This window comes from Pseudorca crassidens, chromosome 15 (assembly GCF_039906515.1).
Source record: "Pseudorca crassidens isolate mPseCra1 chromosome 15, mPseCra1.hap1, whole genome shotgun sequence".
In the NCBI taxonomy this organism is placed as follows: domain Eukaryota; kingdom Metazoa; phylum Chordata; class Mammalia; order Artiodactyla; family Delphinidae; genus Pseudorca; species Pseudorca crassidens.
Window position 1 is genome coordinate 12,782,291 of NC_090310.1, and position 24,695 is coordinate 12,806,985.

The window sequence follows — 24,695 nt, forward strand, 5'->3', positions numbered from 1 at the left end:
TTGGGCCTTCATGAAGTGAAATACGAAACCACCCTGGCATTCTATAGTTGCCTTGGCTAGCATTTTTGCTAGCTGGTTGGTCACACATGTTTCCAAGTGCAGTTATTCTGAGCTCCCAGATTATTTTAGAATTGGAACCAACTGCAGGCTTCAAATAGTACATTATGTTTAGGCTTCCCTCTAGGTGTACATGCTTATGTGATTGCTGTCACTCCCAGAATTATTGTCCTATTGAATTTTATCTTTTTTTATTGCACAATGGGGTATTCCAGTTTTATGTTTCATCATATATTTTGATGGACTGAAAGCTTGTATCAATTTGTTGTCCATCATGCTAAAGCCCAATAAAAGAAGATACACTGCAGTTCACAGCGTACAGGGCTCAAATGGAAAGATACGTCATTGCTTATTGATCATTTTGACGAGGGAAGAGGTTGGGTAGATGGTCGTGTGTCCCTGACTGATAGGAGGAGGTGGAGCCCGAGGCCGGACAGTTCACCAAAAGGAGGTCCTCTGTGTTTCAGTGACACCCTGCCCCACCCCCTCCCCAGGCCCTCCAGCCCACATGACCGTGTCTCTCTTTTGCTAACTTGCTGTAAAGTTGTGGAATGTGTTTCCCCTCTCTGGGATCAGGCCTGGCAGGAGAGTTGGCTCTGGGACCTGCACTCAGGCCCTGCTGCCCTCACGGGGCTGAAAGGCTCCCCTTCAGGGCCGAGGAGGAGTGATCGATGACAGGCAACATCCCCGTCCCTCTGCCTCTTCCCTCCTGCTCCCCCGGCCCCTCTCCCTTTTCCAATCAGACGTCTCCCACGTTCTTATTTTTGTTTACTTACAGAGTGTGATTTGTGGCATCTCTTCGGTTGTGAATAGTCGTCCTGACAGGGTGCCTTTCTTCTGAGCTGCTTTTCTGGGGGTGATTTAGTTGCCTTGAAAGGATTAAGGTTTCTTTGTGTACACTAAAATCAACATAGGCTTTTTGCTAAGCTTTGCTTGGGAAACCACACACAAATAAGCATTTTAGTTGATAGCAGATTATTCCTTTGCCCCTTATTTCCATCAGAATGGCCTTTCTTTTCTCCTCCAGAGTTTCCCCTTAATGCCTTATGCTAATTCCTGTTGGTAACATGAATGACAAGAGCCGGAATCAATGCAAATCCAGGTGCTGCAAAGTAGATGGACTGGTATCCAGCACCCGCCCTCCCCCTGGAGAGAAAGAGATTAAGGGGGGGGGCGGGGAGGGGGGGAAGCATGGGGGCAGTTTTGTTAAGGGGATTAGTATTCAAACTGCTAAGTATCAGGAAAACAAGTTCAGAAAGAGATTCATTGTATAGTGATAATGTCAATAATTGCTTCAAGACAGGTGCAGAGTCTTGCTATGTGCATGTGGGTTTGGGTCTGTTTTTACTCTGGGTAGTGGCAGTGTTTACTGGATGGATGGTTGACAAGGCCTTCAAGGAACTGTCAGCTTCCTGCACATCAAGTTCAAGTTCTCCTGCAAAGCAGCCTGCCCCCCTGCAAGTCAGGTCTCCCGTCTCTGTCCAGTATTCTTAGCCAAGAGCAATAAAAAGCAATGCAAGAAAGGGCAAATTTATACCAGGTAACAAACACCACTGGGAAGATCTTCAAAGCCTCGGTTTATTGAACAGTCTGACGAGTGCAGGGAAGCTGACACGTGTATTCCTTCTCTGGATGTTTAAAGCTACACATCACCTCTCGCTCTCAGCAGCCCCACCGGGCTCTGGCCTTCCAGAAGTGTGGCTTTCAGCCGCTGGCGAGATTACGCTTGCGGAGCCCGGTGGCAGGCGGATTCGGTCCATAAAATTTCACTGTGGGAGGGCAGTGCTAATCTCACAAGCTGATTGTGGTGGGGCCGGCCGGCTGGGCGTGGGGTGCACAGCTTTGATGTCTGGGCTGGGCGGTTGGGGGATGGGGCTGTGGCTGAAGCAGCAGGGGCCGTGGCTCAGGTCCCATCAGTCTGTTGGTGAGCTGGAGTAAGTCGTTTCGCCTCTTTAGGTCAGAATTTTCAATCATAGCAAAACCTGGTCCTGGGCCGACGTCTCTGGTGGGGATAAAACAGTTAGCTGGGGAGGGGCGGAGGGGCTGAAGCAGGGTAGGTGCCGTGAACACATTGTGTGTCCCTTCTGCCTGTTTGGTTTTATTTTGACTCTCTCGGTGTTGTAGAGTCTGTCCAATTTAACAGAGGACCAGCAAGATTTTTGTGTTTAGGTGTTCCCAATCGTTGTTTCCTTCTGACGCCTTTTATTTCCCACTTTGAAACAAATTAATCAAACGGTGCGTGCTTGCATGTACACAGGACATGCCCAGTGAGAACTGAGCTTGTCCAGAGGGGCGGGGAGATGAACCTCCAAGTTGCAGGGCTTAGGGTTGGAGACAGAAAAAAATAGTTTAACTTTAATCAAGGTCCTGGTTGCCTTATTTAATCTTTATGTGTTTAAATGTTTACAGGATGTTCATGTGAATTTTATGAATCCTTCTGTCTTTGTGACTCAACCATCTGCCAAAGAAAAAATTAATTTTCCCAGTGAGACAGAGACACACAGAGAGAGACTAAGTTCTTGTCCATGTTTAGTTGGTTGAACTGCTGTAGGAGCAGTAGGATTTGTACCCCAAATTCTAGACTGTTTATCCTTAAAAGGAACTAACTTGTCAGTCAATTCAGTGTGTCCAGCCAGTATTTATTACCCTTCTTTACCTACTCTAGGTCCTACTTCTCAGGGGTTTTGCCACTTTCATACATAGGCAGAAATGCAGAAAATGAGTACTTAGCAGACATGACTATCCTGCCAGCCCTGGTGTAGGCCCACGGTCTAGTTTAGGGGTAGAGCAAAGGCCCTGAATTGCCTCTTTTCCAGGATCTGTCCTGCAGCTAAGGCAAGTTAGAGATGAGAGGAGCCAGGTGGTGTACTTCACCCCATCACTCTCACCCCTTCTCTGGCCATCATCTTCGTCCTGTGGTAATGCCGGCCCTCCTGGGGAGAGGTGCCCTGAGCTAACTGAGAGAGAGCTGCGCGTTTCCAGATAGCTGGGCTGGGGAATGACCCAGGTAGGGATGAGGCCCCTGCTTTGTGCTCCCTTCTGCCGTGAGCACCCCCATCTACTGAAACGTATACAGCAAAGGAGCGGCCACCCACCCTCCGGGGTGGGACCCCACCTCCCCTCCCCCAGGTCAGCCGTGGGGACGCTGGTGGACACTCACTCACCATGATGAGTGCCAGACGGAACACTGGGGCCACCTTGAGCTCTCTCTGACCAGGGCTGGTTTTCCTTTCCCAGGCCCCACCAGACCGACTAGTGGCCACACAGGCCTCTTCTTGGGGTCGATTTTGTGCTGAGGGTTTCCTTGGGACACAGATGAGGTTGGAGCCTTTAGAATTAGTAGGGCCTTTGGGTATCTTTGACAATATGGTTTTATCACCAGCATAGAAGGAAAACCTGGCTAAAAAATTGGTTGAGATTTGAGATGAAGTGAGAAAAGATGCTGCTTGGTGGGTTGAGGTTCAGTAACTGAGTACGTAATAAAATCTTTCATGGAGATGATCTCACTTCATTCATCAGGTTTAGACATAAAGGGGGAATTCCTTGGTTTGGTGACAAGTAAAGGTAAGAGTTATGTTACCACCAAGGCCCCTCCCCTAAAACAATTCTGTGCTTTCTATGTAAGTGAAAACAATGCAATTGAGTGTGGGATAGCTTTCTTTAAAATAAAAAAGATATAGAGTTTAAAATCCAATTATAATAAAAATATGGAGACCATTTTACAATTCCTTGTAGTGTCTTGGGTTTCATTGTAAGGAGAACATGACATAAAGCTTATTCCCCACGTGCAGAGGAGTAAACTGAGCCCATTTTAGCCTCTACAAATTAGTCCCATTTTTGTACTGTCTTAAATCCTACATAAGGGAAAGTTGGACTGTCACTCATTCTTCATTTTTCCTTCTCTGGATCCTTTTTGTAGTTTCAGAGCGTTTTCTTGGGTCTTTGGAGGATAGAGATGTCTGATCCAGGGGAAATACTATTGAAGGGTAATTGGTGCTTGATTGAAGACAAAGGAGTTGTGAGTGGTTGGGTTTTCCCTCCCACTCCACACTGCAGAGAACACGTAATCAGCTCCTTTTGTTATGGAAATGGACCTTCCTGTAGGAGCCAGACTCTTACATACAGAATTTGTTGTATAGAATTATTCCTTGAGAATTCTTGGAAACAGAAACCTTGTATTCTTAGTGTGAAACCACCGGGAAGGGTCTAAAAAGATTCCATGTGGTCAGAAAGTGTTTCCCCCTAGATATTTTTCCATCAACTGCTACCTGGTCTTTCCCTGACCTTGTTCGTGAGTATGGTGGGGAATCCTGGGTAAATGTTGGATCCCCTTACTGGAATTTTAGCTCAAGGGGTGGAAGATATTCCGAGCATTTGAATTGATCTTGATGGTGTCTTTGGAGTAGAACTCTGACAGCGATGCCACTTTTCCAGATAAAAGTAGGCCAGATCTCCTGGTCCTGAGCGCCCCTGTGAGCTGGAGCAGGCTACAGGGTAACGTTCTTTTAGTCGGATGATCACATGCCGCTGTTTAGTTTTGAGCCCACCAAAAAGCTCTCCCCTTACTTTATTGATTGATTGATTGCTGCTGTTCTTGGAAAGGCTTTTCTCCATACTTGGCAATATTAGCAAAGAAGCTTGAATGTTGATCAGCGTCACATTTCATTCTGTTCATATTTAGTGCTTCGTAGAGGCAATGATGTCAAATTCGCTGTCTCAGAAAGTAATCTACATTCATAGTAGACATTTGGCACAAAAAAATATCAGATCAGTTCTGGTGAGTCTTTAATGAGAACCGTTAAATGACAAAGGGCCTCCTCACTGGTAACAACCTTCAAGTGCGTGGGGTCAGCCTCAGGCCTGGAGAGTTTCCTGCATGGAGGAAGCTGGTGGCTATCCCATGGCCTCTGGATTATTTCTGGTTTCTGACAACTGCACAAAAATGTTGTTTTCTCTGAAAATGTATGTTTATTTAACTAGGTTTCTTTTTGCTTCACAATCTGGATTCCATTCACTCAGTTACCACTCCAATTAACTAACAATTATTTAACATTAACAGTAATTACAGACGCCAGTTAAGCGCCTACAGATGTCAACTGTTAGCTTTGTACCTAATCACTCAATGAAATGGAGAAAGTTCAACAAACATCAATTAGCCAGGCAATTAGTATGAGTTAGGAAAGAGCATGTTATCATGTGTGAGCTGATTCAATTTATTTTATTTTGGCAGTAAAACACACACAGGCGAGCGACAGTAAGTTCCTCAGATAAGATAAAACTCTATTGTGTTGCAGCTTACATAAGAATTCTTTCCTTTCCTGTGCGTAAGTCAAATATGCACTTGCCTGGAATTTATTTAACTAACAAAATTTGTCTCAATTACTCAGAAAGTCCAGCAATGCTCAGTCTCAGGAAGCAACTTTGGTGAATTATGAATCCAGTGAATATGCTGTATAGGGAAATATCAAAATTTTTCAGTGGAAGAATGATGGATTCCCACTCAAGTAATCTCCGTGCATTTCGAATTTTTACCAGTTTATTCTTGAACCTATGGCGGAACGGGCCCAACAGGGATTTTATTAATTTCATGGTGCCTGAACTTTTTGCTCAGCTGTCTTTGATTTAGCCTGGGGCAGCCTTCAAAATCTTTTACCTACTTCCCCAGTCTGTGCTTGAAGAAAGTAGAAGTGGCTCTCAACTGAGGACCCACTTCATGAATTCACCAAAGAGATCCTGGGCCCGAATTCAGATATTCTATCCCACTCCCCCACCCCACCCACAGACTTGACTTCCATCAATTGCCTGGGTGTCTGGACTTGCTGGGAAAGTGCATCCTAAAGCCTGCTTATGTAAGGTGGCCCATCACTTGGTATTTGGAGGTTCATTTTACCTCCGAGTGGAAAGCTGTCCATAAGTGGCTGTGCCTCTGGTTCCCCTCCTAGACATTCTTTCTCACCAATTCCCGAAGCCTGTGGGTAGGAGTGGAAGGGGCCAGTCCTTAGTGGGGTGCTCTGTCAGGTCGCTGTGTGTGTGATGTGCAGAATTCTACATTTGAGCAAACCTCTCAGCGTTAACTGAATCCAGGAGTTGAAATTTTAATATTGGGAGTTCCCTGGTGGCCTAGGGGTTAGGATTCTGGGCTTTCACTGCCGTGGCCCAGGTTCAATACCTGGCCGGGGAACTAAGATCCCACAAGCCACACGGCCAAAAAATAAATAAATAAAATTTGATATTGTGTTGACTAGAATAGCTTAGGAAGAAGAGCTGCCGTGTTCCACGTGCTTTTCTCTTATAAATCTTTTTTTTTTAATTTATTTATTTTTGGTTGCGTTGGGTCTTCGTTGCTGTGCGCGGGCTTTCTCTAGTTGCAGCGAGCGGGGGGGCTACTCTTCGTTGCGGTGCGCAGGCTTCTCATCGCAGTAGCTTCTCTTGTTGCGGAGCACGGGCCCTAGGCACGTGGGCTTCAGTAGTTGCGGCACGCGGGCTCAGTAGTTGTGGCTCATGGACCCTAGAGCACAGGCTCAGTAGCTGTGGCGCACGGGCTTAGTTGCTCCGCGGCACGCAGGATCTTCCCAGACCAGGGCTGAAACCTGTGTCCCCTGCATTGGCAGGCGGATTCTTAACCAGTGCGCCACCAGGGAAGTCCCTCTTATAAATCTTTTGCCAGTGTTCAGCACCCAGCACACTGGCATGGCTGTCCTGGAGAGATGTCTTTGCCCTTCTGTGTCACTCAATAGGACCTCTGTTCATCTGCTTTGTCACATTATGCTGCAGAGCTTACAGCAACAAAGGTCTCGTATCAGGTGTCAGCTGCGGACTAGCTGTGGTTCTCCTTGTTTTTATTCTGGGACCCAGGCTAGAGAAGCAGCCCTCATCATGGTTATCTTAGTAAAAGGAAAAGAGTAGAGACAGAATCATAGAACACCTCTTTCAAGTTTCAGCTTGGTTGTGGTGTTGGGCATTTCCAGCCATCTCATTGGCCAGAACAAGTCCCTAGGACTTTCTCCACCATGCCGTTCCAAAGTATTCTGTGTTCCCTGGACGTTAGTAGGAACATTCTCTTGACAGTGGGGGGTCTCATCCAGGTCTTCCTGGCATTCCAGGATGCCCCCCCCCACCCCGTGATCTGAACAGGTGCTGCCAAAAGCATCATGGTGACCGCATTGCAGCGATGCTCAACTTTAGACATCTCTGATTTCCTTCCCTTCTACTAAGACACGTTTCCATACTTCCACTCTCCACGCCCATTCTTGTGCCTGTAAGTGGACCGATTGTTACTCTTCGGCCAGATTTTATTAGAAGTGATTTAGGATTTTCCAGCAGGGGCATTTCCCTAGCAACCGATGATGTAAGCATGAGACCAGTCCATGCTGAGGTGGGAGAGGCGCCAGTTAAATAAGGAGTAATGTTCTGTGGGTGCTCAAATCTTTTCTGACCCTCGTAAACCTTGTCTTATAGAGGAGGAGGTAGAGAGCACATCATTGCTTTTTCTAAGAGTCCTTTTGGAGAGGGAAATGTCTCAAGTGTGCGGTGTTAATAGGCTGATGTGGGAGGCGGTTAGATTGCGATGCCTTTAAAACCCACTTGGAAAACATTTCCCCCTCTTATCTATCACCTTTCACATCTCTCAGAAGAGTAACACTGAAACCTAATTTTAGCCAGGATTACATCATTTTCTCATTATTTGTTTACAGCCGGGGAAGGCTTTTCCATAGCAAAGCTCCTCTCACCAAAAGCCCAGTCATGTAATTCCTTTCATTTTATACCAGTTTTTGATTTTTCCAAGTGTGGACTGTCCTCTGCTGGATGTCTTGGGCTGATCTCTGAAGGCTTCTTTATCCATGAACTTCATCCATAGACTTGGGTTTGACAAGGAGTCTTCCTCTGAGGTCGGATTTGTCATTTGTGAAGTGAATGACGTCAGGGTTCATCCCGTTTCTTCCTTCAGTTGGCAGAAAGTGGAAGCCATATTGAAATGAATTCTTTTGTTCAGCAGTTATTACTGAGGGAGTTCCCTGGCAGTCCAGTTGTTACGACTTTGCTTTCCAATGCAGGGGGTGTGGGTCTGATCCCTGATCGGGGAGCTAAGACCCCACATGCCTCACAGACAGAAAACCAAAACATAAAACAGAAGCATTATTGTAACAAATTCAGTAAAGACTTTAAAAATGGTCCACATCAAAAAAAATCTAAAATAAATTATTATTGAGCGCTGATTCCATAAAAGGCACAGGAGATACAGCGGTGAACAGATCGCATTAAACATAATGACCAGAAGCATAAGAGCCTAATATATGTTAAGATTCGAAAAGAGACTTTTTAAATGGTGTAATGGGAAAGAAGCCTTAAGACCTTTTTAGGAGGGAAAAACTGATCCAAGGTGAGCCCTGACGGGTCAGCAAACCAGAAACAGACCAGCCATCAGACTGCAGACGATGTCACCCTTTCAGAGAGGGGTTCTGTGGGCACAGATGTGCCAGCTTGTGCTCACAGTGAGACTAAAACCTGCCCCTTAGAACTTGCCATTGTAAAAATGGATGCTGTCTTTGTTGTTAACTTAGTTAAGCTATTGAAAAGATTTGGGGGAGAATTGTAAAGGTCTGTGTATAGCCTATCAATAGGGCCTCTTGATTTCACGTTTCCTCAGTTAGATTTTGTTGCTTAAATGTTTGCCAGGTTGGCATACTGCGCGGAGGTGGCAGGATGTACCACAGCTTTTAGTTATAGAAGATCCAGGCTCAAGTCTGAGCTGGGCTGCTTGTAACCACGAGCAAATCACTCTATCAGACTGGGTTTTCTCGTTAACTTGAGAAAGTTGGGTAGACTCCAAGATCCCATCCTGGTCTAAAGGCCAGAGTTTGCTTTGGAATGTTCTAGGTCCTTCTAGAGCCTGAAGCTTGTGCAGAGGGCATGTATTTCCCAGAGAGCTGTGAATGAGACTGTGGACACTTGCATTTGGCAGGAGTGTCATGACTTCAGTCCTGAACTATGGGCAAGAATAGGGAAGCAGAAACCTCTCTTCGCTCCTGGAGATTCCATCTCTATTGGAAGCATCTGAGAGGCAGGAAGGTGGGGAGCCTGGGGGTGGGGGGAGCGGGAGGGGAGGGAGTGAGATGCTACCGTTTGAATACCAGCTGTTAGGTATTAACCTCCCTCCAGAATTAGAATAACAATACGGAGTCCTCCTGCCGGTTTGTGTTTGGAGTGGTGTTAAAAGAGGTGTTTTATCTGCTTAGTAAATGTTTATAAAAGCCCAGAGTATAGAGAACCTAGCTGCCGGTTCCTTTGTACTTGACTTGAATGACTGACCGGTTCCAAGGCCGAGGATTGCTACAGGTTAGAAGAGGGTAGGGCTGCGGGCTTCATAGCAGAGCAAGGCCCAGCCTTGGAGAGCCCGGAGGCAAGCTGGCAAGAGGCCTCTTTTTCTACAGAGTGACTCATTTTACCAACTGTGAATTGAAACGAGGCTTGGGTGGACCATTCTCGATCATCAAGAGAATGTCACCACCTCGCCATCTGTTCTCAACTGTCAGCAGAGTCTGCACCAAGCAATTCATCAGAGCTCTGCTTCTTCAAAAGTTAATCTAGGCCTCCTTGACTGAAGCAATCGTCCTTCCTACTTTTCATTTGCTACGAGGTGGTGATAATATCAACTTTTTCTCCCAATACGCATTTGCTGTTTGCTGGATTTTAGCTTTCTTCACAGGCTTCTCGTGTCTGTTGGGGAAAGGTTTGTTTCAGAGTAAAGAAACGGTACTTTCAGTGTCTTGCCATTGCCCAGGAGCTGGCACAGACTAAAGCTGTGAGTGCATTCAGAGGAGGCGCTGTGTTCATTTTATGGGTAACAGATCCGTCGCCTGTTGCTTAGGAGAAGTAGGTGTGTCTGGACCATCGCCCTTATTTTCCGAGACTGATGGCTGTGGAAAGGAAGAACGTCACTGACGAGACACTGAGAGTCTGAGACACCGCCTCCTGGATTGGAAGCAGGGGCGCTGCTGCTGTGGGCTTTGGTCGAATATCTAATCAAACTAAATGATGTGGGTTTGGTTTTTGCACTTGGCTGTAGGGGCCACGTTGCCCTGTTCAGTGGCCTTTTCCCAAGATGTTAGACGTCACATCAATTTGATTTCTGCTCCCGTGGGAAGTGCAAAGCCCTGACTTACACAGGAAACCTGGGGAGAACTGGTTAGAAGATGGCGCTCCATTTCCACTTTGGCCTCGCGGGAGCAACCGGTATTTGCCCAAATGACCCAGGACCCCTGTTTGGCCAGAGCCTCACCTGCCCAGAACACACCTTTGGGTCAGGCTGGTGCCTGGTTTCAGCCCTTTCCTTCTGAGGGCCTCTGGGTGGAGGAAGGAGCTCTCCTGTCTCCTCCTCCCCTATTCCTCCAGGACAAACTCGAAAACTGCCTACTACCAGGTTTTTTTTTAGCATTTTAAAAGTTAAGGCGGACTTTCTGAGCCTTCCCAGCATCCTGCCAGGTGTCTTATCTTATTCAAATATCCTAATTGCTACTCCGGCTTCTCAGCTGCACATCATCCTACCACCTAACTGACAAAATAGACCTTCACCTGAGGGCCTCATTATGCTTCCTGCCGGTGCATCAGGCCAAAAATACCTCCCCAATACCTGCTCGACATCTTGGGCTTCCAAGTGACAAACAAATAATTGGGTGAAACAAACCCTGGGCTCCGAGCAGCTGCCATGGGTGCCGGAGCACAGAGGAGTCCATGACAGTAACAGTCACGGCGCTGCCTGGTTCATGTCACAGCACATCTTTGAACAGTGGGTTGTGCTGACACCAGAGAATGACAGCTTTGGAAATGGCGCGCTAGTTACCGCGGCGAGAGAGGCCTCTCATATAGACCGTGACAAGCAGCTGTCATTTCCATACAGGTGAACAGCTGACATCCTCGCACAGGGAGGGTTGCAGGCAGGTAGGGCTGGACTGGGGAGAGAGGAGTCTCAAGTGCTGGGGACCGTTTGCCTGTGTGGCAGAAGCTGGCCTGGGAACACGCACGCACGCGTGCACACATGCCCCCGGGTCTTCTCTGTTGTTCTGTAGAATTCATCTGAGAAAGGGCTGCAGGAATAGTGTCGGCTTTTGAGGATAGGACCGAGGCCACGCTGCCACTGGCCCAGCCCCACGTGCTTAAAGACCTGCATTTCAAGTCTACGCCCACCTCTTCTTGACGTGTCACAGGTTGGTTTTCCGAGCCCAATACTTAGTTTTATAGACTGTGGGGAAGGCAAAGTCTCTGATGATAAGGAACTAACTCGCCATTAAAAGGAATGAATCCAGTGGAATTCAGGTGCAGGATCAAGTCTAGAAAGCAATTCTCCAAGTGTGGCCCCTGGACCAGCAATATCGTCATCCCCTGAGTAGCTGTTAAACGTGCAGAATCTCCTACAGAATCAGAAACTCCAGGGCCGTGGCCCAGGAGTCCATTTTGACCGAGCCTTCCAGGTGCTTCTGACGTAGATGACCACCGGACAAGATCAGGGAAGCACAGCTGGCAGTGAGATTTCTGTAAATGCTCAGATGACCCGCGAATCCCTGGGTGAAATCCATACTCCTGTTGACCAGGGAATAAGCCTGTTCACTGTGGGACAGCCTTCGTATTTATTTATTTGTGACGCCAGATGCACTGGATCTGTTGAAAGTAACCGTGGTCCTACCGTTGGACTCAGCTGTCCTCCTCGCCCTGGATTTGCAATCCTCCCCCTCTCTCTAGCCTGGTGGACAGGGCTCCTCCCGCATGTGGTACCATATAGATGCTAGGCCTGTAGTCAGGGCTACATTATGAAGTGAAGCTGTCTGATCTAAGTGGGGTTTGGAACCCTGACCTTGGGCCAGTGTTACACCGTAGCCAGCTGAGCTACCTCGCTCAACTGCTTCTCAAAGACAAACTGTCCCATCTAGTTCCCGGTTGACAGACGCCTGCTGGCCATCTGTAGGAAGGGTCATCACAACCCAAAACACCCACGTCCTGCACAAACGTGCCGTGATGAACAGTAACTATTTTGTAAACAAAGTGCCGCGTACATTCTTTTTTAAATTTCAATAGCCAGGAATGTGGAATGACGTACAGCAGTGTTTGAAATATTTTTTCCCATCCGTGCAAAATATTATAATGTTTTAAGTCTATAAAATTATCTCTAAGCTGGGTTTTCCCCCAAAATGTAGTACCTAAATACTAAGGCTTTTTTAGGTGTCCTTCAAGAAGGGGCATCTCCCAAGACTCAATGTGTTGAAGTAGCGGCTCTCAGACTGGAACCCGCATCAGAATTACCCGGAGGGCTTAAGACACACCTTGCTGGGCCCCAGCACAGAGTTTCTGATGCAGTGGGTCTTGGGTGAGGCTCAGGAACTCAATGAGGGTTCTTGCGTTTCTGACAAGTAATCAGGTGATACCAATGCTTCTGGTACCTGGAGCACACTTTGGGATTCACATGTGTGAAGGCTTTCTACAGGAAAACTCTTTTAAATGCCTTTTCCACTCATTCAGTGAACATCTGAGTGTCAGTTCAAAATCCAGGGTCTTTACATGGGAAATGAAATGTACATATGAAAGTGAATTCAGTGTTACCACGGATCCACGTCAGGCGCTTTTAAAAAAACTGACATCATCAAACTTACTTAAACATAAAAAACATTAGAATGACCTCCCCCCCCACGTACCCATTATCCAGATTCATATTTATCAGTATTTTGCCATGATCGTTTTTAGGTGATAGGATATTTTAAAGCACATGTCAGGCATCGTGTCATTTCATCCGTACATACTTCAGTGCACATCTGTTTAAAATTTTTTTTTACATCAACACATCCCGTTATCACAGTAACAAATGATAATTCCTCAGTGTCACCCAATACCCTGCTACAATCCCATCTCCCTGATTGTCTCCCAAGTGTCATTTTACCTGACCTGTTCCATCAGGATACAAACCAGGGTCGAGTATTACTTGTCCTAATCGAGAGCCATCCACCCTCTCCCCAGCCTCCAATTCACTTCAAGTCAGTGACTTGTTGCAGAAACCAGGTCAGCTGTTCATTAACCATCCCACATTCTGGAAGCCCTTCGTTAACTGTCCCACATTCTGGAAGCCCTTGTGGTGTCATTGACTTTCTTCCTCGCTCCCTCATCTTTGCTGTAAGTGGAAGTTGACCCTAGAGCTTTGACTAGATTCAGGTTAGACGTTTTGGCAAATGAACTCTGTAGGCATTGCAGTAAGCTTCACGTCGCCTCACAGCCGGGTACTCGACAGTGTGTGGATGACCGAGTATTAGTGATGCCAGGATCGTTCAGGAAGTGCAGGTTGTGGCAGCCTGATGCCTACCTGCCTTGTCAGGTTCCCCATCAGCCTTTCATCTAACGGTTTCATGCATTGCCGATCCTCACCTGATCCAGCGTTTCCTTAGAAGCGGTAAAAGGGTGGCTTTTCCACCATCCTCCACATTTATTGGCTGAAATTCTTCTGTACAGTTTGCCTTCCTTCATCATCTAGAGTTCTTTGGTTACCCTCAAATGTAATCAAAGGAAAAGCAAAATAAATGCTTAATTCTTTCTTTTAGTTGCAAGTTACCAGAGCAAGAAGTTGGTGCCCAATCAGGAGTTTTACTAACACGCCTGTACCCTTCTCTGTTTGTGTTTTCTTACAATAGATCTAACCCATGTTTTTAATTCACTGAATTAAATTCTCACATGGTTTGTGCTTATCAGTGGAAGAGACAAAAGGTCTAAAAATTAGAATGCTACCCGAAAGCATCCAATGAGTTTACACACACATGTGTGTGTATAAATTTAAAGCCTTACCTGTCTGTCACAGCTCTGCTCAGATACCACACCCTCCAGCGCTTCTCCATCCTTGGGAGGCACTCCACCTTCCCGAGATTTGAACACTTGGCCCATCCTGCCTTTCCTACTGGAACTCAGATGCAGCTCTCTTCCCCTCTTTGAACTCCCGCCCCCACCTCCACGGTAACCAGCAGGGTGCCTTGTATACAGTAGGGGCTCAATTTCTGATGGCTGAACCTCAGCAAATTAAAATGCAACACCCTAGAAACTATTTCAGACCTTGGGATTTAGGTGATAGCCAGAGAGTCTGAGTTGATGAAAGAAAATAAAGTCTGAATCTCACCTGATCTAATCAGCCCATGTGGCCTTATTAGATAATCTGAGGATCCCAAGCAGGTCTTTTCCAGGAGAGGAACAGGAGGCTGCCCACGTGTACTGAGTGCCGACAGCATGCCCGGGATCGCCATGTGCTGACGGGTGTACTTCATATGGTAGCCCAGCCACGTAGGTGTTTCCCAGGTGAGAACACTGCCCTGTGACTGTAAGGGACAGAGCCAGTTCTTGTGTCGCAGCCTCCCGACCTCCTGATCTGCTCCGCCCACTGTGCCAGCCCAGCCTTTGGTTTGGTAAATTAAAAAAAAAATCCCTCGTGGACAACACATTTCCTGAACTGTCTGTAGTCTGTTTGGGAAGAAATACTGGTTCTCCGTTTCTAGCCTGGGAACCTTGAGGGAGACAGTGAACACAGCAGAAGTGGGGAGCACCTTCCTTACAGCCTGTGTCACATCTATCAGCCACGTGATGTTATGGAAGACTTAGTGTGGCATTTTCCTCAGCCTCGCACACAGCTCAGCTTGATATAGTTAAAGAATTAGAACGTTTTAGTGACGCCTAATCAAAAGTAAACCGGTGGGCTTCCCTGGTGGCACAGTGGTTAAGAATCTGCCTGCCAGTGCAGGGGACACGGGTTCAAGCCCTGGTCCGGGAAGATCCCACATGCCTTGGAGCAACTAAGCCCATGCGCCACAACTACCGAGCCTGCGCTCTAGAGCCCACGAGCCACAACTACTGAGCCCACGCACCTAGAGCCCGTGCTCTGCAACAAGAGAAGCCACTGCGATGAGAAGCCCGCGCACCACAACGAAGAGTAGCCCCCGCTCGCCGCAACTAGAGAAAGCCCACACACAGCAACGAAGACCCAATGCAGCCAAAAATAAAAAGTAAATAAATTTATAAAAAAAAAAAAGTAAACGGGTAAAGCTGTAAAGGAATTTCAAGTGATGGGACAGCAGAGAGGACTGGAAATCTTAGCGAAGTTATTAAAACTGTCCTGTCTCTTTTTGACTGTCTAGAACCTGTCACTTTATGTTGTAAAGCACTCTTAGGTGGGGTGTGTATTTGTACGTGTCAGGGAGAGGACATGGGTTTCCCTGAGAGAGAGCGCTGCTTGTTGGCTGGTCCTTTATAAACCCATAGCCCAACCTTGAGTTTCTGGTGGCAGAAGTACAAGAAATCTAACTAACGAGAACGTCCTCTATAGCACAGGGAAGGAACTCTTCTCGGCGCTCTGTGGTGACCTAAATGGGAAGGAAATCTAAAAAAGAGGGGATGTATGTATACATATAACTGATTCACTTTGCTGGACAGCAGGAACTAACACAACATTGTAAAGCAACTATTCTCCAATAAAAATTAATTTTAAAAATAAATAAATAAAAGAAAAAGGGGAAGAAATCCCTGCTATTCATCCATTTTCTGTGGAACTTTCAATCTTGAAGATCCTCAAACCCTTCCCAGCCACTCCCACCGGGTGCTGGTCCTTGACTCTGTGTGCCAGTCGGCCTCATGGGCAGTGATGCCTTTTTGGGCAGCGTATCACTGTGAAGCCACTTCTATTCTTTTTTTAAAAAATGCTACAAAGAGCTCAGACGCCGTCATTTTCAAGGCCTCATGACCATCACTTACTCTTTACTCTCCGGGTGACTGAGATGGAGCCGGGCTCTGGCCTTCTTTCTCGCAGGCCTCCACAGTTGGGCTTTTCATCCGAGCTCACCCCCTTCTTTACCCCCCTGGCAGCCTCTCCTTTTCTACTGGCTATTTATTTCCTTTCGTCTCTTAAAAGTATCCTTAGTTTAAAAAACAAACAATGACAAAGAACAGCAAAAATACAAATACAAACAACAGCTCTATCCTTGCTGCTTCTTTAGGACCTTAAAACAAACCCTTTTTTTTAAAAATTAATTTATTTATTTTTGGCTGCGTTGGGTCTTCATTGCTGCACACGGGCTTTCTCTGGTTGGGGCGAACGGGGCTACTCTCCATTGCGGTGCGCGGGCTTCTCATTGCGGTGGCTTCTCTTGTTGCGGAGCGCAGGCTCTAGGCACGGGGGCTTCAGTAGTTGTGACTCGCAGGCTGTAGAGCGCAGGCTCGGTAGTTGTGGCGCACAGGCTTAGTTGCTCCGTGGCACGTGGCTCCTGGGATCTTCCCAGACCAGGGCTCGTACCCGTGTCCCCTGCCTTGGCAGGCAGATTCTTAACCACTGCGCCACCAGGGAAGTCCCAACAAACCCTTTTTGATATCTTTCTCTTATCCCCTCTTCTTGTAAAACACCTTTCATTTGCATATCTTTTGAGTGATAATTAAGGTGAGCCGGTAACTTACTGTCCAGACCAGGACACATTTGAAAGAGAAACAGGCTACTATTAATAATGACTTTGGGACAACAGGCCTGACCCTGGACTGTCCATGCAAACCAGGATTTATGACAATCCAAGTTCTTTCATAGTTTGTGAAAGTACCCTCGTGCACTAGTGGTGGTAGCTGACATTTATTGAGGACTCACTAGGAGCCAGGCTTTGTTCTAATCACTTTACGTGGATTAACTCATGGAATCCTCACCGCCCTCTTTCGAGGTAGCTAGTGTTGTTCACACCATTTTGACTCTGGGGAAACTGAGGCACAGAGAGGCTGAGTGAGCCACCCCGGGTCACACATCCAGCTTTATCCTCACTCCCCACTATGTCATCCCCCAGCGTCAGGCCGTCCTATGTCCTCTGAGGTGTTAGCATAGTTTTCCAAATGTCTGTCAATTAAAAGGAATGTATGGTGTAAACTTCTGAGTATTTGTTTAGGGTTGCATAGCTATAAAAGGCTTCTAAACAGGCGAGAAATACTTAATCCTCTTCCCAGATAGTAAATGGGGCCTCCATTAGAGCAAGTAGGGATTTACCCTATCAGTGCTATTCTCTAAAACACATATTTTAGAAACAAACAAAAGGAAAAGCCAGTTACACCCCACAAAAGTGAAATTCTGGTTTTTTCCTGCTGGCTTTTTTTTACCTCGCTATTTCCTCATCCCTGGAGGTATTGTAGTTTAGGATGGTACTACCTAAGGACGGGACTTAGCTCGGGGACCAGATATTAAGCTGTGAAGTTCTTGATCTGAGCTAGGAAGTCAGAATTTTATCCCATAAAAAAAGCTCAGTCTCTCCCATCTCTAGCCTCACGTCCCATTTCCCCTTTTCCTCTTGCCTTTGCTGCTTTCCTCCCCCTGTTTAAAAAGCAGTCGGAAAGCCTTTCCTGCCAAAATCTGAATCATGACCCCATGGAGTTGATTATAGGCAGATCCAAGGTTCAACACGAAGCTTTTCTTTTTTATGCCACCAGCTGACGGGGATTTATTGAAACCTAAACTCATTTTGTTTGCACGAATATTCACAAGACTCAAGAGTGTCAGGAGGTGGGAAGTGCTTCTGCTACCTCAGGGAGTACCGTCAGGGTGTGAGCATCAGTCGTGCAGGCTGGTCTCAAAGTCGCGAGTCACCAGGTCAGTCTGTTGGGATCCTGCAGGGGAGGGCGAGGTAGCTGTTAGGCGCAGACAGCTGCTTTCTACCCTTCTCCCCTGCAGGCAGGGTCTTCCTGGCATGTTTCTTCACGGGATTGTGGAGAGGAAAGTATTTGGTAGGATCTCTTTGTTGTCTTTTTTGTTTTGTTTTGTTTTTAATTTTTTGGCACTGCGCAGCATGTGGGATCTTAGTTCCCCAACCAGGGATCAAACCCGCACCCCCTGCAGTGGAAGCGCAGTCTTAACCACTGGACCGCCAGGGAAGTCCCTGTCCATGTTTTTTTAACACATACACACCCACACCCATGCCCCTTCTCTCAGCCCTGGCTCCCTCTGGAAAGGTACTGTTCTTATCCTCACTGCCAGACTCTTCCACAGAGAATCCCTTCTCTCTCCCTATTTCTCACCAGCCCAAATCTGTTAACCATCTTAGAATTGCTGTAGGGCTTTTGGTAGCTGAGGAATTCCTTTTAAAGTCGTTTCCAACCCAGCACCTTTAGGTAACACAGCTCATAGCTCTACTTTGCTGAGAAAAGCGTGCTGTGAAGAGCTTTCCGACTCTATAGGGAGATCAGTTCCCACTCGCATTTCTCCGGATAGAAGAGATGATCTCTGTCCTGACAATGTGAAGCAACAGTTCGTGCCCCGTAAAATGAGAGTCTTTAACAAGAGAGACCAGCAGAGTATTTTTGAGGTAACATGAAAGTACAAGGGACCTCTCAAACCTCATTACATCTGTAAATCTGGGCAATTTCAGTTGAAAACTAAAACCTCTTAGAACTTTCAGTATCATGGAATTTTGAAACATGGGCTTATCTAAGAATAACAATGATAGTACCATTTGCTAAGTCCCAAGAATATGCCAACTGGCATACTGATAGGCCCTTAATATGCCTTCTAATAGGTACAAGGGCCCCACAAGACTGGCGTCATCACCACTCTGCAGGGGCTCAGAGCGATGACCTGCCGAAGGCTACTGTGACTGACATGTTGGAGCAGACATTTCACTCATGTACCCACGCATACACTGATGAGATACTTGAGTGCGTCCTTGTGCCAGGCGTTGTGCTGGGACAGTGGACACTGAGACGGACACAGCTTTCCTGTCGGCAGCTTGTCGTCTTGTGGGGCATGGTCAGATATCGACTCCAAGGCTGTTGAACCATGACCTGTTTTCTCATGTTAAATTTTTCCTCCAAAATTTTTCAATTTTTTTTTTTTTTTTGCGGTACGCGGGCCTCTCACTGTCGTGGCCTCTCCCGTTGAGGAGCACAGGCTCCAGACGCGCAGGCTCAGCGGCCATGGCTCACGGGCCCAGCCGCTCCGCGGCACGTGGGATCTTCCCGGACCGGGGCACGAACCCGTGTCCCCTGCCTCGGCAGGCGGACTCTCAACCACTGCGCCACCAGGGAAGCCCTCAAATTTTTTATGTTGTAAAATTGCAAACCTATAGAAATTTTGAAATAATACAGTGAATACCCATGTACTCTTCATGTAGATCAATTCTTTACCATTGATTCTTTCTTGAACATTTTGCCACATTTGCTTTCTTTTTTTATTTTTCTTGCTAAATCATTTCAAAGTAAAAGATGTCAGAATAGCTCAGTATTCATCTCCTGCATTTTTCTACATAATGCCAATACCATCATCACACCTAAGAAAGTTAACTGTGATTCCAAAATTTTGTCTGAAGTTCATATTGAACTTACCTTGATTGCCTCCAGAGTGTGTGTGTGTGTGTGTGTGTGTGTGTGTGTATGAAAGAGTAGGCTTTTTTTTTCTTTTGGATCCAAGATCCAATCAGGGTCCCACATTTGGTTGATTTGTCTCTTCAGCCTCTTGAAATCGAACGTAGAACTCCACCCCTCATCCCACCCCCTACACACACCCCTGAAAATGTTTTTGATGACACTGACTTTTTGAAGAGCCTGGTTGTCTTATAGGGTAAACTACATTCTGCATTTCCTCATAGTGACGTTTAACTTGTTACCCAATAACGTTTTAATTATTAAAAGAAAATCCCATTTTCTGTCTGCTTTTACACCACTTTAACTGATGAGTCCTGTTAGCCATTTCTCTTGGGTATTTGGAAGTAGCTGCTTTGCATGTGCAGAATAAGTGTAGGAAGAGACAAGGGCCTTGGCATTTGTGTGTGGCATGTTCGTTGTATTTTGTACACTATAAATAATTACAATTTAAACAGATGAGCTTTTGGAACTCTAGCTTCCACTGGAATTTAAGGATTCTCCTCCCCACCCCCTAAATTTGCAGAGATTAGTTTGTAGTTGCCAACAGCCATGGAACTGGCAGGATGCTTAAGGCGTAATCTTTTCATTAAAAAGAGGATTTAACTAATTAGATTTGACTCTCAAGCTGACACGTTAATGATAAGGGAAGTGGGGCTCAGGAACCCTTATGGTGGGAGTGAGTGTCCATTAAATGTAAATTATTATGATCCCTACTGAAACATTATTCTTTACATTGATTTTTTTAAATTTTTTGTGTATAGCGCCTTAATAAACCAGAAAACCATATACCTTGCAAATTCTTAAAAGATCTGTAGGGCTTCCCTGGTGGTGCAGTGGTTGAGAGTCCGATGCAGGGCACATGGGTTCGTGCCCCGGTCCAGGAAGATCCCACATGCCGCAGAGCGGCTGGGCCCGTGCGCCATGGCCGCTGAGCCTGCGCGTCCGGAGCCTGTGCTCCGCAACGGGAGAGGCCACAACAGTGAGAGGCCCGCGTACCGCGAAAAAAAAAAAGATCTGTAAAATGTTCATGTATTTTAGGTACAAACTATTGTGGATTTTAGGAAGACTTAGTGGGTCAGATCCTTAAATATTGTCTTATTTTTATTTTTGAAGACCTAGTGGGCATGGACGTGTTTTATGTAACTTAGCTTTTATAAACTAACTTTGCATTTCAGTTTATTATTTAAATTTAATCTGTTTTAAAATAAATCTGACTGTTGATTAAAACCAATGATTTGGTTACATATCAGAATTAGAAGTAAGATGTCCCTGAATGTGGAGTTGGGGCTAGGAGTTGAGAACGTCAGATTTCTTGAATCACCTGCAATGGGTGTACGTACATACTTATGGATCGATTGATTGATTGATTGACTGATTGATTGTGCTTTCTTTATAAGGCACTTCCCCCTAATCTACCCTTAGTCATGTTAACAAGATGTGCCTTTTGGAACTCCTGTCTGAAGTTCATATACATGCCCCTCCAGGTCGCATGTTGAAAAGAACATTTCAGCACCTTTGGGTTCTCAGTTCTATACTTAAACTAGGAGACATCAAGTACACCCCCAAAGACCTTGAAGATGGGAGAGTTTACTGACCCAATTGTAGACCTTCAGGGGCACTTGGAGGCTTAGAGAGGCCAAGGAAACTGCCCAGGGCCAGGGTGCTGGTGAATGGCAGAAGGACCCCAGAGCCACTCTGTTGAAGGATCGCTCCCCTGGAGTCTGACACACTGCAGGCATTTGAGCGGATGCTGTGTAGATTCCCTGCACAAAGTACTTCGGGGGGGTTAAAGGAAATAGATCATTGTGATCATTTTTCCCTGACAGAAAACGGTGTTAACTTACCTTTCTGAGCTGTAGAGAAAAATACTCACGTAGCCCCAAGTTTTATTTGCATCTTTAATAAAGGAAGCTTCTCTTGTACATTTGAGTTTCATTTTACAGGTGATTGGCTGCATGTAAAATTGATGTGTTAGGAGGCATAACCTAGAACATAAAATTCAAAAATAAAGATCAGGTATCCCTGAAACTAATATTTTCTTCATAGGCCTTCTAAGTATATACCCAGACAACTTTTAAAAAGGGAAAGGGACCTGTGACTTTGGAGGGGAACATACCTTTGCATGTTTTCCGTTATTTTCCTATGTCCTTAACAGGGATTTGATTCCATAGTTGCTTTATACCCGGTGGGTATAGAAAGCCGATATCAAAACTGGATTCTTTGTGTTTAGTAAACTTAACAAAAAGCAAGGTATCGTGAGAAGTAAAACATCTCTCTGCTTTTGGAAGGAAAAGTTTCATTTCCATCCCGAAATTCTTTACTTGTTGGATTCTGAAGTGGTGACCTACTGCAAAAACTGGATTCGTAGGATTTAACCTGGATGGGTCATTTCCAACAGCTCCATGCATTAAACAATTCACTGCCTCCATTACAGGATACACCGCTGACTTATTACTAATTTTTTGGAGGGTAGGGGGGTGAGAAATATGACCACGTTAAACTGCTATAGTGATAGCAAGACACATCAGTATTTTCAGAAACATTGAAGTGCGGTGGAGGGCGTGATGGGGAGAATTACGTCTTAGAAATGAAGAAATATGGTACATATATGTAGCCATATTATATCACATTGTATAATTTGTCTACCCAAACTGTGATTTATGGATCTTTGGAGAAAGAGAGCAAGGACGTTGGGCCTTTTAGTAAGACAGAGAAATGACCTTCCCTCCAAGACTTAGACCACATTAAATTGGACTTGGAAAGTGGTCTACCCTTTTCCTCTACTGTAATTCTTCTTGGGAGTGAGTGCCCAGGCTGACCATGAGTGGAGGTCCGTTCTCAGCACCTTGAAAGCCTATGTGAAGTGTCATCAGCTTGGAACCTTCCATTGGCAATGACTATCACACCCCATTTTAAAAGCTTGTCTTGGGTAGAATGGAAATTACAGTGGCAGACCCTGAATCCTTTTTAATAAGGGCAACCGTTTTAAGAGAATTATGTTGTAAAAATGAATAGGATCTGGGAGCAGTTCCGTATTCCCCGTGTTCTATTGTGGACTGTCCACACCAAATGCATTTTTCTTCTGCCAACTGCCTGAGGATTTTCCATTTAGCAAACTTACATGATGAATGATAAAGCAGTGACATTCCCTGATGAGTCCTAACTCTGTTGCTGGTAGGGATTGATGTCTTTGATTTAAAATTTTTGAGATTTCAGTCAAGACTTGAGGTGTTAAGGTTAAGATTCTTCTGTGTGTTTGGTACCAGTTGGTACAGGTAGAGAATTTGAAAGCTCAGAAGTAGCCTCATTGCCCCCATTAGAGATACAGAGACAAATTTAATAAACATATATCGTGCTGTTCTTTTTTTTTTTTGCGGTATGCGGGCCTCTCACTGCTGTGGCCTCTCCCGTTGCGGAGCACAGGCTCGGGACGCGCAGGCTCAGCGGCCATGGCTCACGGGCCCAGCCGCTCCGCGGCATGTGGGATCTTCCCGGACCAGGGCACGAACCCGCGTCCCCCGCATCGGCAGGCGGACTCTCAACCACTGCGCCACCAGGGAAGCCCAGTCGTGCTGTTCTTAATTGGACTCAACTTTACATAAAGCATCTGGAAGAAAGAAGGAATACGGCCAGGTTGTCTTTAGTAGGAGTCAAGTTTTGTAGTTCAGTTGTAGGGTGTGAATTTGGGAAATTGTTCACATTTTAAGAAAAGAGTAGAAAGATAACGGAAGCTGGAAGATTTTACACAGAGACAATTGTGTCTGTTAGAAACCTTTATTTCTTTTCTCATGAGGGGAAGATTCCAAGGAAGATTTTGGTATCTACGGCACATATATTTGAATGAAAAATGGCATTTCTATAAAAAAATAATTACATCATCGATGCATTTCTCATTACTGGAATTAGTGAATCGCCATATGGAAATACACTGAGCGTTTGAACACTCGTCACATATATAGTCAGGTTTTCAGTATGTTGGCATTTCCAATCAAAATGGCATCTGATGTTGGCCCTTTTAAATTTATGTGGCTTAAAATACCAACAGTAGGAAGAAAATAAACAGAGACAAAAACACAAACTCATTGAACAAAAATACCGTGGTACAAATGGAACCTTCTGGAACACTCTATCCCAGGAATTTTGAGAAGATAAAATCTTAAGTGTTAAGAAATCCAGAGGCCGTGCCCTGTCCAGCTTATTGCTGTCGGAATGCCGCAAGACCCTTTAATCCCCCAGCTTAAAGGATCATACTGTCAAATCAGAGAGGCTCAAACACAATAGCATCTTCTGGAACCCGAGTGACCTGTATTGAGAGTGGATCTTGTGCTTTTGTTCTTTTGAGAAGCAGGTGTGAAGGATAACACGCTGGATTATCTTATTGTAAAGCATCTAAAAAGCCAATCCCCCCTCCCTCATTCCCTTTCGGCTCAGCTTTTTTCGTTTCTGCTCAAGCAAATTCTAAGGGCAGGTGCTTAGGAAGCATTACTAGACTTTGGTTTTCAGTTCTTGGGGCCAGCTTTCTGTCCTCCCCTTCCGCATCAATTAGAGCTAATGAGTGTGTAGAATTCGCGAAGGTAACGATTGACGTTGTTGCCCAGGTGACTGATCTGTGCAGTGTCTACGGGGAGAAAGATTATTTCCACCCTACCTTGTGGGAATACCGAAGTAGTTTCCCAGTTCTGAACAGATGAGACGGTTCCCTCCAGGCCAGCACGCAGCCACCTGCCCATTTATACCAAGGCAACAGTAATTCTACCCACGTGTGTATCAGAGTTTCTTGTCATAGCAAGCAAAAGTGGCCACAGCCATGGATGTTACAGCCCCCCCAGCCTGCTTATCACAGGATGTCTGTAAAACTTAAGTTTCAGAGATTAACAGTTTGTGTCTCAAGACAAAAGAATTTTTTTAAATCATCTAACTTATCCTAGGGTACATGCCTTGGTTCTGTAAGACCTTAGCATTAAATATCAGACCTGACCTAACAAGTTAGCATCCTGCGCCGGGGATGTGCTTGATTCATAAGGCTGCCATGTCAGCGACAGCGTGAAATTGAAGCAAGGCGCAGCCCTCGGCTTTATAGTGGTTAATAACAGGAGTATCTGGAATGATTCTGCCACCGGTTTACACAATTTAAACTGTAAAATGAATCTGTCATTTTGTAAACTGTAACTTAAGACAGACAGACTCTTAAAAGCAATCACTGATTTCTTCCAGGTAAAAGAAGGTAGTCATTAAAAAAAAAAAAT

The 24,695-nt window shown here is 45.7% G+C and overlaps 1 protein-coding gene across 4 annotated transcripts in view; it reads left to right on the forward strand.

Moving 5' to 3' along the window:
- Positions 1-24,695, forward strand: part of AUTS2 (activator of transcription and developmental regulator AUTS2) — a 1,117,705-nt gene that overhangs the window by 1,031,769 nt on the left and 61,241 nt on the right. The window lies entirely within an intron of this gene.